This window comes from Furipterus horrens, unplaced genomic scaffold (genome assembly GCF_987537825.1).
Source record: "Furipterus horrens unplaced genomic scaffold, mFurHor1.1.pri manual_scaffold_9, whole genome shotgun sequence".
Taxonomy (NCBI): domain Eukaryota; kingdom Metazoa; phylum Chordata; class Mammalia; order Chiroptera; family Furipteridae; genus Furipterus; species Furipterus horrens.
The window spans coordinates 32,134,636-32,152,788 of record NW_028327179.1 but is presented as its reverse complement, the minus strand read 5'-3'; the positions used below and the strand labels follow the sequence as shown (position 1 = coordinate 32,152,788).

General features: G+C 43.1%; 1 protein-coding gene across 1 annotated transcript in view; it reads right to left on the bottom strand.

Moving 5' to 3' along the window:
• Positions 1–18,153, bottom strand: part of SAMD9 (sterile alpha motif domain containing 9) — a 30,570-nt gene that overhangs the window by 7,865 nt on the left and 4,552 nt on the right. Inside the window, exon 2 of the mRNA XM_090287225.1 lies at positions 3,353–3,435. The gene's annotated coding sequence lies outside the window, so the exon portion shown is untranslated. The remainder of the gene's footprint in view (positions 1–3,352; positions 3,436–18,153) is intronic.

Below are 18,153 nucleotides of genomic sequence, written 5' to 3'. Positions count from 1 at the left end.
AAGAATGTAAGCAAAAATATTGGTAAGTATTATAGAGTTTCTCCTATTTGATTTTTTAAATTTTTTATTGTTGAAGCACTGATATGGTTCTAAATGTATGTAGTGGAAATAGTAAAGATTATAAGTGGATAAAGTAAAGGAATATACAGGAACTGAGATTTCTATACTTCACTCAAACTAGTAAAATAATACCACTAGATTGTCATAAATTATAGATATATAATGCAACATCTAGAGCAACCACTAGAAAAAGCTATACAAAGTGATACACTCAAAAACACTGTAGATAAGAGTGGAGTTGTAAAAAATTTTCAAATAACACAAAGGGAGTCAGGAAAATATGAAAGAGAACCGAAAGACAGAGAGCAAAAATAAATAAATAAATTAAATAAATAAATAAATAAATAAAATGGTAGACATATTAACATATAAATAACGGCATTAAAAATAAGTAGCCTAAATATAAAAATTAAAAGAAAGAATTGGTATACTGGATTAAAAGCATGACCCAAGATAATGCTATCTACAAGACCTTCACTTGAATTATAATAATATAGGTAGGTTGAAAGTAAAAGTACAGGTAAAATATATAATACAAATATTAATTAATAAACATAGGAGTAGCTATATTAATGTCAGATGAAGTAGAGTTCAGAGAAAAGAAAATTACCCTATTCAGAAGAATATTATATAATGATTAAAAGGTCAAATCAGGAAGACACCAAAGCAGTCCTAAAAGGGTTTGTACCAGATAAGAAAGTTGGAAAATATTTGAAGGAAACAAGTGATAGAACTTTTCAGTTTTAGGAAAATCCACAATTATAGTTGGATATTTCAACATCTTTCTTTTAACAATTGATTAAACAAGTAGACAGAATATTAATGATCATGTAGAAGAATTCTATGCCATTGACCAACAAGTTTTAAATCACAGACCACTCCATCCAACAACAGCAGAATATCATTATTTATAAGTGTCCAAGATAGACCATATCCTAAATGATAAACCAAAGTTCAACAAATTTAAAAGAATTGAAATCATATAGAATATATTTGCCAACTACAATGGAATCTTATGAGAAATTGATAACAGAAAGGTAAGAGGAAAAATCACTAGCCACTAAAGCTACACATTCCTAAATAATTCATAGGCCAAAGAAAAGTCTCAAGAAAAGTAAAAAAATACACTGTAATGTATGGAAATGATTATACAGAATATCAGAATTTATGGGACACAGTTAAAGCTATGTTAAAAGAAGACTTACAACAATAAATACATATATTAGAAAGATGAAAAATCCAAAAATGATAATCTAAGCTCTCAACTCAGAAACCTAGAAAACTTTGAAAAAGAAGAGAAAAATAAAACATGCAAGCAGAAGGAAAGAAATAATAAAGAGTAGAAATAAATTGAAAACAGATATAATGGAGAAAGTCAGTAATGGAAAGGTCTGCTTACTTGAAAAGATCAGAAAATTGACAACATTTAGCAAGATTGAAAATGAATTAAAAGAAGACACATTTACTAACATCAGAAATGAAACAGTGGATACCATTTTAAACCCTTTAGACATCAAAAAAACAAGAGACAACTATGAACAACTTCACTCACATAAATTTGACAACTCAGATGAAATGGACCAATTCCTCAGAAAACATAAACTTCTACAACTCAATATGAAATAGATTATTGGAATAGTCCTAGAACTTCAAAAAAACTGGACTTTTAATTTAAAAAATCTCCCCTAAATCTCTAGGCCCATATATATTCACTGGAGAATCTACCAGACATTTAGAGAATTAACACTGATTCTACACAATCTCTTCTAAAAAACAAAAACAGAAAGAAAAAAAAAACCATAAAAAAGGGAGTACTCACAAATTAATTTTATGAAACTGGTATTACCCTGAGCAAAGCCCTTGCAGACCCAGCCTTCAGGTGGGCTCCCACAGACCCAGTTCTGCCCCTCCTCAGTGCTAGGCCACCAGCTACAGATTCAGGCTCTCTATTTGCCCTAGTGCTGGGCTGGGTCTCATGAACCCAAACTCCCAGTCTGACCAGCCTCCAGAATGGCTTTTATGAACCTAAACACATGGCCTGGCCCAGGGCCAGGCAAGATGATGATGATGATGATGATGATGATAGAATAATTACAAGTTTGGCGAGTATATAGAGAAAAGGGAACCCGTGTACCCTGTTGGTGGGGATGTAAATTGGTACAGCCATTATGGAAAAGAATATGGAGATTCTCCCCAAAATTAAAAACAGAATTACTACTATGACTCAGCAATTCTACTTCTGGGTATATATCAGAAGGAAATGAAATAAATATATATCAAAGAGATACCTGCACTCACATGTTTATTGTAGCATTTTCACAATAGCCAAGACATGGAAACAGCCTAAGTGTCTGTTGAAAGATGAATAGATAAAGAAGATTTGGTGTATACATAAACAAGGGAATATTATTTGGGCATGAGAAAGAAGGAAATCCTGCTATTGGAGGCAACATGGATAAAACCTGAGGATATTATGCTAAGTGAAATAAGCCACCCCCCCACCAAAAAAAAAAAAAAAAAGAAAAGAAAAGAAAAAGAAAGGCAGTTACTGTATCATCTCATTTATATGTAAAATCTTTTTAAAAAGTCAAATTGGTAGAATGGGATATCAGGGGCTGAGGGGGAAGGGAAGGGTAGATGTTGGTAAAACTATACAAGTTTGCAGTTATGTAGGATGAATGCCTAGCGAACTAATGTACAAGCATGATGACTATACTTAATAGTGCTGTTCTGAACACTGGAAATACACTAAGAGAGCATATTTCAGGTACACTTACCACAAAAATAAATGGTAACTGTGTGAGGAGATGATGTGTTGATTAGCCTGACCAGAGCAGTCAGTTCACTGTACATATGTATATCAAATCATTATGTTTTATACTTTAAATATATACAATTTTTATTTTAAAATGCTGCATTTGAAAACTTGTGAGATACAGTGTCAACAATACTTGGAGAGGATATTTATAGCCTAATTGCTTATATAAAACTAGAATAATTATTAAAAAGCATAAACTAAATGTCTAAGTTTACAAAACAACAGAATAAGGCAGAGAAGTAAGCAGAAGGAAGGAAGAAGAAAATAAAGATAAGAGCAGAAATCTATAAAATGGAAAACAAAGTTACAAGAGAGAATCAAAGAAGCCCCAAGGTTGTTCTTGATAAAGAATAATAAAATTGACACACCTGTGGAAAGGGTGACCAAGAAATAAAAGATGGTACAAATAATATCAGATGCTGTAAATTTGAAAACTGAAGCAAACTGAACAAGTTCCTTGAAAAATATACTTACCAAAACTGAATCAAGAAGAAATGGAAGGAGTCCCACTTTCCAGTGTGATGTAATAGATTCCACAAACACTCCCACTGTAACAACTAGAAAAAAAATCAGATAAATTAAAAAACATATTTTTGATGTTATCACAGAGTTGACAAGAACTGATTGAACTAAAATTCCAAAGAGGGAAAATCCCTTCCTAGGTAAGCTTTGGTGCATTTGCTCATTCTGGGCTGTGGTTGAGTACTAGACTTGGCCTAATGGGAGGAAGAGAAACCAGTGGGGCTTTTGACTGTCATATGGGTGAATGTGATGAATTGGAATCTAAAAGTGCTCCGAAATCTTTAACCATCATGGAAGTGCAAAGTAAAACTACAATGAGATAATACTACATACCTAGCAGAATGGCTAAAAGTAAAGGCTGACAATATCAAATGTTGGTGGTGAGGTAGAGTCAATAAAAAATTCAAACATCGCTGGTGGGAATATAAATTGTTTTAGCCACTTATGGAAACTATTTGTTAGTTTTAATAATGTGGGATACCATTTAAAGGAAATTCAAGAACAGGCAAAATTCATCCACTATGAGTTCAGGGTTACTTTTTTTCAGGGATATATTTTCTGAGGAGTGGCACAAAAAAACTATTTTGAGATAATGAATAAAGAAAACCTCATTCAACACAGAGTTGGGAAGCCATGAAGGGAGAGCTTTCCCTCTTCCCTGCTTGTCTCAGCAATAGCAACTGCCTTCCACTTGCTGCCAATGAGAAACTGCCACAACCTTGTACACTCCCCCCCACCAATGTGCTCCTGTTAAAACAACCCTTCCCAATATGCTCTAAGAACCCCCTCTCAAACTGACTTCCTTTTTGTCTCTTTATACTTACTATGGTCTGCCATAATTTGCAGGTCCCAAATTGCAATGCCTCTGATATTCCCAAATCAACCCATTTGCTACTCAATAACTTTTGTTTAATTTTTAAGATTGATAATTTTATATCTTGATTTAGTGGTTACACTGATGAATACATAAAAATTTCATAGAGCTGCATGTCCCCTTAAGATTTTTAAGACTTCATGTAAATTATACTTCATGTAAAAAGCCAATGATGCCTCCAAAATACATGATATAAAATAAACAGGTAAATAAAATAGCAGATGTAATTAGCATAGAAAAAACAATGGTATGTTACCAATCAAGGATAATGATTAATTAAATTTTGGGCATCTGATATCTGAAAGTTATACTAGAGATTTATTATTGCAGTCTCATATCACAGATCAGCTTTTAGTTTTACATGCCATTGTTGATTCATGCTGGTTTTATTGCTGTCTAAAAGTCTAATCCACCCTCCTCTAGGAACTCTGCTATGTGAGTCATTTTCATGTGTCCATCTGCTAAGTCTCATCTACTCCACCCTGTTAAAGTTCAGCTCATTTCTGTTGTACCCACATCACTGTAACACCTAAAGCAGGGGGAGCCTTGATCATTCTGTTGCCAGCAGTGTTCAGGCTCCTGAATCCTCATACCTGGAGTTTTCATGACCATTTCTTGTCCCATCATACCAGCATCTTTCTCTCAGGGTCTCCCTGACTTCCAGTCACAGTTTTATAAACTCAGCCCTTATCTCCTAAATTATATTTAAAAACCAGATTATGAGATTGAGTGTTGAATTAGATAGATTATATGATTCATGCATGAGCTGCATACCATATAGATGTGAAAACAATAAGCCAGAGGAGGATCCAAGATGGCAGAGGAGTGAGTGGAGGCTACACTAACTTCCTCCCAAGACCAATCTAGAATTATAGCTTAATTGTGAAGAAATCATGTGAAATGACCAACTGAACACTGGCTGGAGAGAAGCCTTGTACCACAGATGAATAGAGGAGGCTGTTTCATCACAGCAAATCTGGTGCAGATTGTTGAGGAGACACGGGAGGGCTGCTGGGCTCCCATGGGTGGCAGTTGAGAGTGTGGAGAGATGTTTCAGTGCCCCGAGGGTTCCCCCTGAGAGAGTTGGGATCTAGACCCCAAGCTGGCCCTGGAAGACTGAGAGTGAACCAAATAGCATCTGGCTGTGAGAAGTGAAAATTGGCTTTTTTTTTTTTTTTGCCTACCTGGGAGGAACTGCTAGAGACACAGGAAGATTATTGAGGGGAGCATATGCAAGATTGCATTTGTGCCCACTTGCCCTGGGCTCTAGTAGAGAGTGGGTGGAGTAGATAGAGATGCTTGGGGAGAGTTTGGGGCAGTGGCACCAGGGGGGAAGCTGGGGGAGCAAGGATGGGACCCCAGTGCTGACTCAACCCCTGTGCTGTGGGAGACATCTTTCAAGCAGACCACACCCCTCCAACTGGCATCAGCCTTAGGGGAGGCAATAGCTCTGCCTGAAGGAATTACTTGACCCTGCTTCATGGTGCCTAAGCCTGACTGCAGATTACAGAGTGACTAGAGTAAAACTGAAAGAGGCAGCCATGGGCAGTAGAGCACTGGTACCTCAAACAGGCTGCATAGGCCCAGACTGAGACATGATCTGACCTCACCAGGAGTGGAACCAGAAAGAGAAGAAAGTGGTAAAAACCATATACTATGGAGATGAATTCTACCACGATCTTCTACATGAGTTATTTGTCTCCTGCATATCCTTTTAACATTCATTTCTTGTCCTCCAAGATTGTGCATTTTAAATAACTAGTTTTTATATTATAGTATATTTCAAATCTCATATTTTGCTCCTCCCTTCTCTCACTCTATTGTACCATCTGATTTCCTCTTCTTATTTTTGTTTTAAATTCTATCTTCTCTCTTGTTACAACTCATTTCCAATCTGCACTCTTACTATTTCTCCTCTCTCCAACCTCTCAAAACCATTTTTCTTGTCATTAGTCACCTCACATTCTTTTTCCCATTCATAAAATACACTTTTTCTCTCTCCACTTTGATCAACCTATGCCCACTGAGTGTGGAGAAGGTCACACCATGAAGGCAGGAAGTCAAAGCAGATCAATATAAGAAGCAGAAACAAACAAGAATCACCTAATATGGGGAGACAACCCCCCATCAAAAAGAAAGGAGGAATTCCCAGAAAGAGTGCTAAATGAAATAGAGGCAAGCAAATCATCAGACATGGAATTTAAAATAATGGTTAAAAGGAAGCTCAATGAGCTCAGCAAGCCCAGAGAAAGCTACAAAGAACTCCAGGGGACTACAGAGAATTCCATGGAAGCTACAAGGAACTAACTGCAAACTACATGAACATTGAAAAAGGACTTAGAAGCTATCAATAAGAGCCAGGAAGAAAATTAAGGAAATTAAGAATATAATTTATGAATTGAACAACACAGTAGAAGGAACCAAAAGCAGGCTAGATGAAGCAGAGGATTGGATCAGTGAGCTGGAGGACAATGTAGAAAAAAATTCCCAGACAATGCAACAAAATGGAAAAAGACTGAAAAAGAATGAAGAGGGTTCCAGAGAGCTGTAGGACAACATGAAATGTAATACTATCTGTATAATAGGGATACCAGGAGAAGAAGAGGAACAAGGGATAGAAAACTTGTATGAAAAAATAATGACAGGAAACTTCCCTAACTTTATGAGAGAAAAAACTCACACAAGTCCAGGAAGCACAGAGGATCCCAATGAAGATGAACCCAAAGAGTCTCATTCTAAGACACATCATAATCAAAATGGCAAAATTCAAAGACAAAGAGAGAATCCTAAAAGCAGCAAGAGAGAAATAGCTAATAACATACAAGGGAGCTCCGATAAGGCTATCAGCTAATTTCTCAACAGAAACACAAGCCAGAAGGGAATGGCGAAAAATATTCCAAGCAATGAAAAACAAAGGCTTACAACCAAGATTACTCTACCCAGCAAGGCTCTCATTCAAAATGGAAGGTGAAATAATGAGTTTCCCAGAAAAAGGAATGCTAAAGGATACATCTCCACCAAACCAGCCTTGCAAGAGCTGCTGGGAAGGGTCTAGTCAATGAACTAATGTAAATGACCCAAGGACATGGACAACAGGGTGGGGATTAACTGTGGGAGAGGTGATGGGGTGGGCAGGGCAGGGGGAGTAATGGGGAAAAAATGAGACAACTGTAATAAAACAACAATAAATTAATTTTAAAAAGAGAGAAAAATAAAACATAAAGCCAGGTAGATGGGGAGCAGGGCCTGAATGTTTGGGAATGTGAGCAAATAAAAAAAGAATGACTTTTAACCATTTTCTCTACCAGATTATGGAGCTTTTCTGTTCTTTTAATTAAGTTTATTAAGATGACATCAGTTACTATCATATAAGTGTCAAGTGTACAATTCTGTAATGCATCATCTGTATATTGCATTGTGTGCTCACCACCCAAAGTCCAGTCTCCTTTTGTCCCCATATATTTGACCTCCTTTATTCTCCTAATCCTCCCCTCACCTCAGTTGTCTGTGTCTATGATCTTTAAGTTATGATTGAGCAGCTTGCACGTATACACTGCTTCCTCTAAAGACTTTATCAGAGCTGTGCCTTTCAACAACTTCCTTAAAAAACATTGTTGAAGAGAGGTAAGATGGCGGAGGAGTGAGGAGAGGTTGCGGTTTTAGGCTCCGGAGACCCGTCTGCAGTTTGGGCTAATTGCAGACAGAACATCTCAGTGAGCAGCTGGACATTGGTGGGAGTTGAGCCAAGGCACTGCTGGATTAGAGAAAATCCATCTGGGAACAACCTGTTTAGTGAGGATAGCAGAGAAAAAGGGAACGAAACGGGATTCCTGACTGGGGCGGCTGCCCGACCTGCGGCGGGAAGCACACAAAGGATTTTTGGTGACCACAGGCTGCCCTGGAGAGGAGTCAGGCGGAGAGCAGATCTCTGCCAGCTGGCAGAGATGGGACTCGACCAAGTGGCATTGGCGCTGAAGAACAGGAGACAGCGTGCTGCCGGGCAAGTGAGAACATAATTCTCCTTTATATTTTTCTCTAGTGGACAGTGGAGAGGGGAGGAAAGTTTGGGGGTGGTAGGCCGTTCTGGAGGAGCCCAGGCGCAGAGGCGCGCTCATCCACTGCCCAACCCTACCCTTGGGTCGCGGGGGCGCACATAGGGAAGTGCTCTCACTCACTGGCCCAGGTGCGCGGTGCCGTGAGCCCAGGTGTCCCTCGGACACTCCCCAACGGACATAAGATCAGTGCCCCTACGGGCACAGGGAGGGCCCACTGAACAGGCAGAGAACCATGCACAGACACCCCTAGACAGCTCCCGTGGGCGCAGGGCCCCAGGCCGGAAAGCAGACCACTAGCACAGGCTCTGTTTGTGCCCGCCCAGACGGGTGAGGGAAGGCGGGCGCCTGCTGCACGGGAACAGCGGGAGGCGGTGACCCACGGACGCTCGCTTCCACTGAGCACAAGTGTCCCTGGCCCTGCCCTAAGAGGCGAGAGACCAACTCCCGGAGCTCGGCTCAGCGGGACTGAGGGCACGGGGCGGCGCGCGAGCGTGAAAGCACCTCAGCCCGGGGTCAGGGGGCGCCAATCCCGGGGAAAGCTCTCGGGCCGTCCGCGAGTGCAGGGACGCGTGCAGGGACTCCTCGGCGCGAACGCGGAACTGCCGCAGCCCAGCGACAGCAGGAGCCAATCCCGGTGAAAGCTCTCGGGCTGCTCGCGAGTGCAGGGACACACGCAGGGGCACCTCAGCGCGAACGCGGAACCGCCGCAGCCCAGCGACAGCAGGAGCCAATCCCGGGGAAAGCGCTCGGGCCGCCCGCGCGGGCAGGGACGCGCACAGGGACACCTCGGCGCGAACGGGGAACCACCGCGGACCGGCAGCAGTGGGCTCCAACCGCGGGGCAAACTCTTGGGCCGCCCGAGCGCGCAGGGGCTCGTGCGCAAGGGCTCAAGCGCAAGGGCACCTCAACTGGCTCCAGCGGGCAGCAAGGGAGTGCGCCGTGCCGGCAACCGCGGGCGCGCACCATAGCGGCAACCGGGGGCGCACACCAGTCCTGCAAAAAACAAGAATCTCTGACCTGTCACACTAGACCAGCTGCGGACCCAGAGGAAGAAGGCAACACACCAAGGCTAAAACGGAGTAAAAACATCGCTTTTCTTTTTTTTTTCTCCCAATTTTTTCTCCCAATTTTTTTCTCTCTTGTTCTTTCTTTCTTCTTAATTATTTCTTTTCTTTCCTTCTTTCTTTATTCTTTTCCTGGGGTTTTTTGGGGGGGGTTTTGGGGGGTATATATATATATTTTTTGTTGTTGTTGTTGTTGTTGTTCAATTTTTTTTCTCTCTTTTTTCTTTCTTTCTTTCTTCTGTATTCTTTCTTTTCTATCTTTCTTTGTTCCTTTCTTTCTTACCTTTTGGGGTTTTTTGGGGGGGGGTTTGTGGTAAATTTTTTATTTTCTTCTCTTTCTCTCTTTCTTCTTTTCTTTCTTCTATTTTATTGGGGATTTTTTGGGGGGGTGTTTTTCCTTCACCTCTTCCAATAATAACAAACTTTATCTCTAACGTGTTGCATATAACCTCTCCTTCTCATCCTTTCTCTTTAATCGTTGTTTATTCGTTTGTGTGTCTAGCTTAGCCTCCCTATCACTCTAAATAATATAATATAATTACTATATAAACCCAAATACAATACAATCCCACTTTCTTACTATATTATGTATTTTTCTATCCTTTTCTTCTATTTTTATTAACATACAATGTAAAAATTACTAACTGGCTTGCACAGTCTCAAATATTATTAATCTATCACCCCCTCTATCAAAAATTATATTTTTCCTCCCCAAAAACAACTCTTATCTATTCTTCTTATAGTATAAAAGCTCAAATCTCTTTACATTTATATTAATATGGGTTAGTTGGCTAACGATAGCAGGATAGAGTGGGGGATACTTTTTGAGGGTGTGGGTCTCCTTCCTGGGTTGTGTGTTTATGTCTTTAACAGCATATCCACAAAAGAACTCAAGACAAAGCGGATAGAGTGATTCTCAACCAACTAGCCAGAAGGAAGATCCTATCAAAGAACATCTGAAATATAACCGAACAGCATAAACAAACGACATAAAGGGTAACTCAAGAACATCAGGCTCAGGATATCAAAAAGACTGCACCACTGAAACTCCTAGACCTTCGATAAAGAATATTACACCACAAAGGAGGTAAGTCAAAGCAGACTACCCCCCCCAAAAAAAACAAATAAATAAATAAATAAATAAAAACAAAAAGAATCCAACATGGTAAGACGCAAAAATAACCCCTCAATGAAAAGAAAAGAGGAATCCTCAGAAAGAGAGATAGATGAAATAGACATAGCCCAAATGACAGACATGGAATTCAAAACAATGGTGGTAAAGAAGCTCAATATACTCGACATCCTTAAAATCAACTATGACAACCTTCAAGGAAGTTACCAACAGCTCCAAGAAAATTACAGGGAACTTGCAGAGAACTACACCAGCATAAAAAAAGACATAGAAATTGTTAACAAGAACCAGGAAGAACTTAAGAATACAATCTCTGAACTGAAAAACACAGTAGAATCAGTCAAAAGCAGACTAAACGAAGCAGAGGATCGGATTAGTGAGTTAGAAGATAATGTAGAGAAAAACTCCCAGACAATACAGCAAAATGAAAAACGATTGAAAAAATATGAACAAGATGTAAGGGAATTACAGGATAGCATTAGAAAAATAATTTAAGGATCATCGGAATACGAGAGGAAGAAGAAAAGGAACATGGAATTGAAAATCTGATAGGAGAAATAGTGACAGAAAATTTTCCAAACCTCATGAGAGAAAAAGCTATGCAAGTCCAAGAAGCAATGAGAGTTCCAATCAAGAGGAACCCCCAAAAACCCACTCCAAGGCACATCATAGTTAAAATGGCAACATTCCAAGACAAAGAGAAAATCCTAAAAGCAGCAAGAGAAAAGCAGCAAATAACATACAAGGGAGCTCCGAAAAGGCTATCAACTGATTTCTCAACAGAAACATTACAAGCCAGAAGGGAATGGTCAAAAATATTTCAAGCAATGAAAAACAAAGGCCTACAACCAAGAATACTCTACCCAGCAAGACTCTCATTCAAAATAGAAGGTGAAATAAGGAGTTTCTCAGACAAAGGAAGACTGAAAGAATACATCTCCACCAAACCAGCATTGCAAGAGATGCTAAAGGGAGTGTTCTAAGAAAAAAGAAGGAAAAAACAAGAGAGGAGAGGAACAGAGGTACAAAGGGAAATGAATAAATACACGTCAATAATAACCTTAAATGTAAATGGATTAAATGCTCCAATTAAAAGACATAGGGTAACGGAATGGATAAGAAAACAGGATCCACATATTTGCTGTCTACAAGAAACACACCTGAAAACAAAAGATTTACACAGACTGAAAGTAAAGGGATATAAAAAAATATTCCAAGCAAACGGACCGGAAAAAAAAGTCGGGGTAGCAGTTCTCATATCAGACAAAATGGATTTTAAAGTAAGGACAATAAAAAGAGACAAAGAAGGACATTTCATAATACTTAAAGGAACAATCCATCAAGAAGATATGACTTTGATAAACATATATGCACCCAACATAGGAGCACCCAAATCGTCATCGTCGTCGTCGGCAGCCGTCCGTCTCGAGAGACGATGGCGTAGCTTCTTGAGAGTCTATCTGCACCACCGAGAATGGCTGTGCAGTCCGACTCGGGAGTGACAATCCCTGCCGCACTTGTTACAGGTGAAGGCAGATGGCTGTTGTTGCTGCTGTTGACGCTGCTTCCGCCTCGATCTTTTCTGGACCGCCTCCTCGTTGCGCGCAGCCTCTGCACGTGATGTACCTTGCCTGACCGCGAGCCTCCAGGCTAGGCGGTCGTCTGCTTGAACTTCCCATGTGTTGAGATTGATGGAGCATTGTGTCATGTCCTTTTTGCAGATGTCTTTGAACCACAGTTTTGGGCGCCCTGTCATCCTCTTGCCTTCTGCTAGCTCGCCGTAGAGGAGGTCGGCGGCTAACGGTCCAGGGAGGCGGCAGAAGCGGCAGGAACCGCTAGGCGGAGAGAGACCAGGACCTACTGCTGTGCATGAAGGTGGTGTGAGAAAAGGTATAATCTTGGACGGAAAACGAAAACTCGGGCAGAGGAAACGGCGGCAGGCGCCCTGCCTGAAAAATCCGGACAAAAGGCGCGGACCTCCGTCCCCGCCGGTCGGCCGCCGGGGTCCTGGCACTGCCGCCCTAATCTGTGCCCTGCCCTGGCATCCCTCCTACGCTTACCCCTTTCCCATGCCTTCTTGCAGTTACGCAGATTATGAAGAAAGGAAGGCAGAAGCCACAGATAAATAGGAATATGATTTGGATAAGGCAGGCAAGGAAAGTGGGAAGGGAACTCTGTGCACTTTGGAATCACCTATGCCCTCTGGGGCCAGGAGACCTCATACAACCACCACCTTGACTCCTGGGAGCTGATCAAGCCCAAGCCTTCCACCCATCCCCCTCTGATCAGAATCAGGGAATCAGGTCCTGGAGGGGGCAGGTGGCTCAGACACCAAGTGGGCCATCTCTACTCCTGTAAAGGAGGAAAGAGGAAGGACATCTCTAAAATCAGAGAAGGAAAACTCTGACTCCAAAAAACCTCCGCTGCCTTGCGGCATACCTCTTCAGGGGAAAGGCTAAGGGAGTAAACCCCGACAGAAAATCCGGAGCCGGAGTCCCTAAGGCGGTTTGACATTGTAGTCAACACCGGCAACTCCTGCGGCGCACTGAAGCCAAGCTGTATTGACTTCGTCTTTCCCTTGGACCCTTCAGCTGCGAAGAGAGGGGGGGTCTGCTGCATGGGCAACAGCAGACCCTCCATATCACCCTGCCCAGGCTCTGTAGCTTCAGTTTCACTGGAGAGGACACTCCAGCGTCATCGCAAGATGTCGACTCAACACGGGAGGAGACAGATACCGGTTATAAGCTCATCCGATTGGCGAAGGAAACGAGTGCCAGGGGTCTCCTCTGATGGTGGGAGAGGTCATCGCACCTCACTGGACAGCTACCGCCCACCTCAAGCTGGGCAGCCCCCGCCAATTAGGTGCCGTCTCGCCATGGCTCGCCTGCCCCACTGGGTGCGTGGGGATCAGAGAGGCGCCTCTCGAAAAGTGGGCCACAAAACACCCGCACCAGTTAATTCCAAGCAAACAACAAGAAAGAAGCCTCCAGCTCTTCGCCTTGCTAGCTGGAACATCAGGACCATGTGCCCCGGACTTACTGCAGACCTTCCGTGGATCGATGGTGCCAGGAAAACCGCTGTCATCGATAGGGAACTGGCACGACTAAACATCGACATTGCGCCTCTACAGGAGACCCGGTTGGCCGACAACGGAACTATCAGAGAAACCAACTACACCTTCTACTGGCAAGGGAAGTCTCCGGACCAACCAGGACAGCACGGTGTTGGGTTCACTGTGAAGAACACGCTTGTTAACTCCATAGAGCCACCCACAGGAGGCACAGAGAGATTACTTACCCTCCGATTGTCAACAACTTTCGGCCCAGTCAGCATTCTTAGTGCGTACGCCCCAACCCTCTGCGCCACCATCGAAGAGAAAGAACAGTTCTACCATGCACTGGACGAAGCGTTATCCAAGATCCCCAGAAGTAACGCTCTCAATCTCCTTGGAGACTTCAACGCAAGAGTAGGAGCCGACCACATGGCCTGGCCCACCTGCCTTGGAAACTTTGGGAGAGGAAAGATCAATGAGAATGGTCAGCGACTGCTTGAGCTTTCGTGTCACCACGGCCTGTGCGTGACAAACACATTCTTCAAGTGCAAAGAGATCCACCAGGTGTCATGGAGGCACCCCCGCTCCCGCCATTAGCACCAGCTTGACCTCGTCATCACCAGAAGAACGGATATTGGCAGCACCCTCCTCACCCGCAGCTACCACAGTGCAGACTGCGACACGGACCATGCCCTCGTGGTAAGCAAGGTGCGCATAATGCCGAAGAGGTTGCACCACTCCAAGATGAAGGGTCGCCCACGCATCAACACCAGTTGTGCCAGCAACCCAGTTAAGACCCAGCAATTCATCAACAAGATGGAAGATGCACTCGGCGAGGGAGTGGCGGCAGATGACATTATTGAATCCAATTGGCCACGTCTCCGCGACGCCATATACAACTCCGCCATTATTGCTTACGGGAAGAAAGAGCGGAAGAACGTTGACTGGTACGAGGCTCACTGGGAAGAAATGGAACCCGTGATCGAGGCTAAGAGGAAGGCCCTACTGGCTTACAAGGCCACGCCCACTCCCAGTACACTTCAAGCTCTACGGGCTGCCAGGAACAAAGTCCCGAAGACCGCCCGTCACTGTGCCAACACCTATTGGCTAAACCTGTGCAGAAGCATTCAGGAAGCCGCCGATATAGGCAATGCACGAGGAATGTATGAGGGTATCAAGAAGGCAACAGGCCCAATCCCCTCCAAGATCGCCCCCCTTAAGTCCAAGACAGGTGAGGTCATCACTGACCAGGAACAGCAAATGCGGCGGTGGACCGAGCACTACCTCGAGCTGTACGCAACGAAGAACACCGTAACAGACACTGCTCTTAACGCCATCCCAGACCTACCAGTCATGGAGGAGCTAGACACCCCACCTACTGCGGCAGAGCTCAGCAAAGCCATCGACCGCCTCGCTTGCGGGAAAGCACCAGGAAGCGACGGAATCCCTCCAGAAATCCTAAAGAGCGGGAAACCAGTCCTGCTACAGCCGCTCCACCATCTACTCTGTCGCTGCTGGAAGGAGGGTTACATCCCCCAGGATATGAGAGACGCCAACATTATCACCATGTACAAGAACAAAGGAGACCGCAGCGACTGCAACAACTACCGGGGCATCTCTCTCCTCAGCGTCATCGGCAAAGTATTCGCCCGGGTCGCTCTTGCCCGCCTGCAGACCCTTGCTTCCCGCGTCTACCCAGAGTCCCAGTGTGGCTTCAGAGCCGGCCGTTCAACAGTGGACATGATCTTCTCCCTACGCCAGCTGCAGGAGAAGTGTCACGAGCAGCATAAACCACTCTACCTCGCCTTTATCGACCTTACGAAGGCGTTTGATCTGGTCAGTCGAAGCGGTCTCTTCAGCTTGCTACGGAAGATTGGCTGTCCACCACATCTGCTTGCTGTGGTCATGTCCTTTCACGACAACATGCACAGCACGGTGTCCTACAATGGCGCAACCTCTGAGGCCTTCCCAGTCAGCAGCGGAGTAAAGCAGGGCTGCGTCCTCGCGCCTACGCTGTTCGGAATCTTCTTCTCCATGCTCCTCCAATACGCCTTTAAGGACTGCAGCGAGGGTGTCTTTATTCACACCAGATCCGATGGCAAGCTCTACAACCTGGCCCGTCTACGAGCCAAGACCAAAGTCAAAGAGGTGCTCATCCGTGAGATGCTCTTCGCCGACGACGCAGCTTTGACATCACACTCCGAAGAGGGACTCCAGCAGCTAGTCACTTGCCTTTCCCACGCATGCAAGGAGTTCGGACTAGCCATCAGCCTGACGAAGACGAATGTTATGGCTCAAGGCACGGGGACTCCCCCATGCATCACCATCGACGGATACACCCTGGAGGTTGTCAACGACTTCACTTACCTCGGGTCCACCATCTCGAGCTCTCTGTCAGTCGACTTGGAGGTCAACCGGAGAATCGCCAGGGCAGCCACAGTTATGGCCAGACTGAACCGGCGAGCGTGGAACAATTCCAGCCTCACTGAGAAAACCAGACTGCGCATCTACCAAGCCTGCGTACTCAGCACTCTCCTCTATGGCAGCGAGACGTGGACCACCTACGCAAGGCACGAAAGGAAACTCAACAGCTTCCACATGAGGTGCCTGCGACGTGTCCTGCATGTCGCCTGGCAGGATAAGGTCCCCAACACCGAGGTGCTGAAGCGAGCCAATATGAGCAGTTTGCATGCACTTCTTAGCGAGAGACGCCTCAGGTGGCTCGGCCATGTCAAAAGAATGGATGTAGGCCGTATCCCCAAAGACCTCCCCAAATACATAAAGCAAATACTAGAAGACCACAAAAAGGATATCAACAACAACACACTCATAGTAGGGGACTTCAACACTCCATTATCAACAATAGACAGATCATCCAAGCAAAGAAACACCAAGGATTGGCATTGAACAACACACTAAACCACATGGATCTAACTGATATATATAGAACTTTTCACCCCAAAGAAGCAAAATATACATTCTTTTCAAGTGCACATGGGACATTTTCAAAGATAGACCACATGATAGGTCACAAAACAAGCCTCAACAAATTCAAGAAAATTGAAATCATATCAAGCATCTTTTCAGATTACAATGCCTTGAAACTAGAAATCAACCTCAGAAAAAAAAATCAAAGACACCCAAACTCATGGAGATTGAATAACATGCTATTAAATAATGAATGGATTAACAATGACATCAAAGAAGAAATCAAGAAATTTCTAGAAACTAGTGATAATGAGCACACAACAACCCAAAACCTGTGGGACACAGCAAAAGCAGTCCTGAGAGGGAAGTTTATAGCAATACAGGCATATCTGAAAAGGCTAGAAGAATCTCAAATAAAAAACCTAACCACAATGCTACAAGAACTAGAACAACAACAACAAACAAAGCCTAGGGCAAGAAGAAGGAACGAAATCATCAAGATCAGAGCAGAACTAAATGACATAGAGACTAAACAAACAATCCAAGAGATCAACAAAACTAGGAGATGGTTCTTCGAAAAAATCAACAAAATCGACAAGCCTCTAGCCAGTCTAATCAAGAAAAAAAGAGAGAAGACACAAATAAAATCAGAAATGAAAGAGGAGAAATCACGACTGATACCTCAGAAATACAAATGATAGTTAGAAATTACTTCAGACAACTGTATGACAAGAAATTTGACAATCTAGAAGAAATGGACAAATTTCTAGAAACATACAACCTTCCAAAACTGAATCAAGAAGAAGTGGAAAGTCTCAACAAACCAATAACAAAAAAGGAAATTGAAACAGTAATCCAAAATCTCCCGGCACACAAAAGCCCTGGACCAGATGGCTTCACAGGCGAATTCTACAAAACATTCAGGGAAGAACTAACTCCTATCCTCCTCAAACTGTTCCAAAAAGTCCAAGAAGAGGGGAAAATCCCAAACTCTTTCTATGAAGCCAGTATTATCCTAATCCCCAAACCAGGTCAAGACACAACAAAGAAAGAAAACTACAGGCCAATATCACTGATGAACATCGATGCTAAAATCCTCAATAAAATATTGGCAAACAGGATCCAGCAATACATCAAAAAGATCATACATCATGATCAAGTGGGCTTCATTCCAGGGATGCAAGGATGGTTTAATATTCGCAAATCAATAAATATAATACATCACCTAAACAGAATGAAAGACAAAAATCACATGATCATATCAATAGATGCAGAAAAAGCATTTGATAAAGTACAACACCCATTTATGATGAAAACACTCAGCAAAATGGGAATAAAGGGAGCATATCTTAACATAATTAAGGCTATATATGAGAAGCCTGAGGCCAACAGCATACTCAATGGACAAAAACTGAAAGCATTCCCCCTGAACTCAGGAACTAGACAAGGTTGTCCACTCTCTCCACTCCTTTTCAACATAGTGTTGGAAGTCCTAGCCACAGCAATCAGACAAGAAAAAGAAATAAAAGGCATCCAAATTGGGAAAGAGGAAGTGAAACTTTCATTATATGCAGATGACATGATAGTATACCTAGAAAATCCTATAAATTCCACTAAAAGACTACTCGATATAATAAGTGAATTTGGC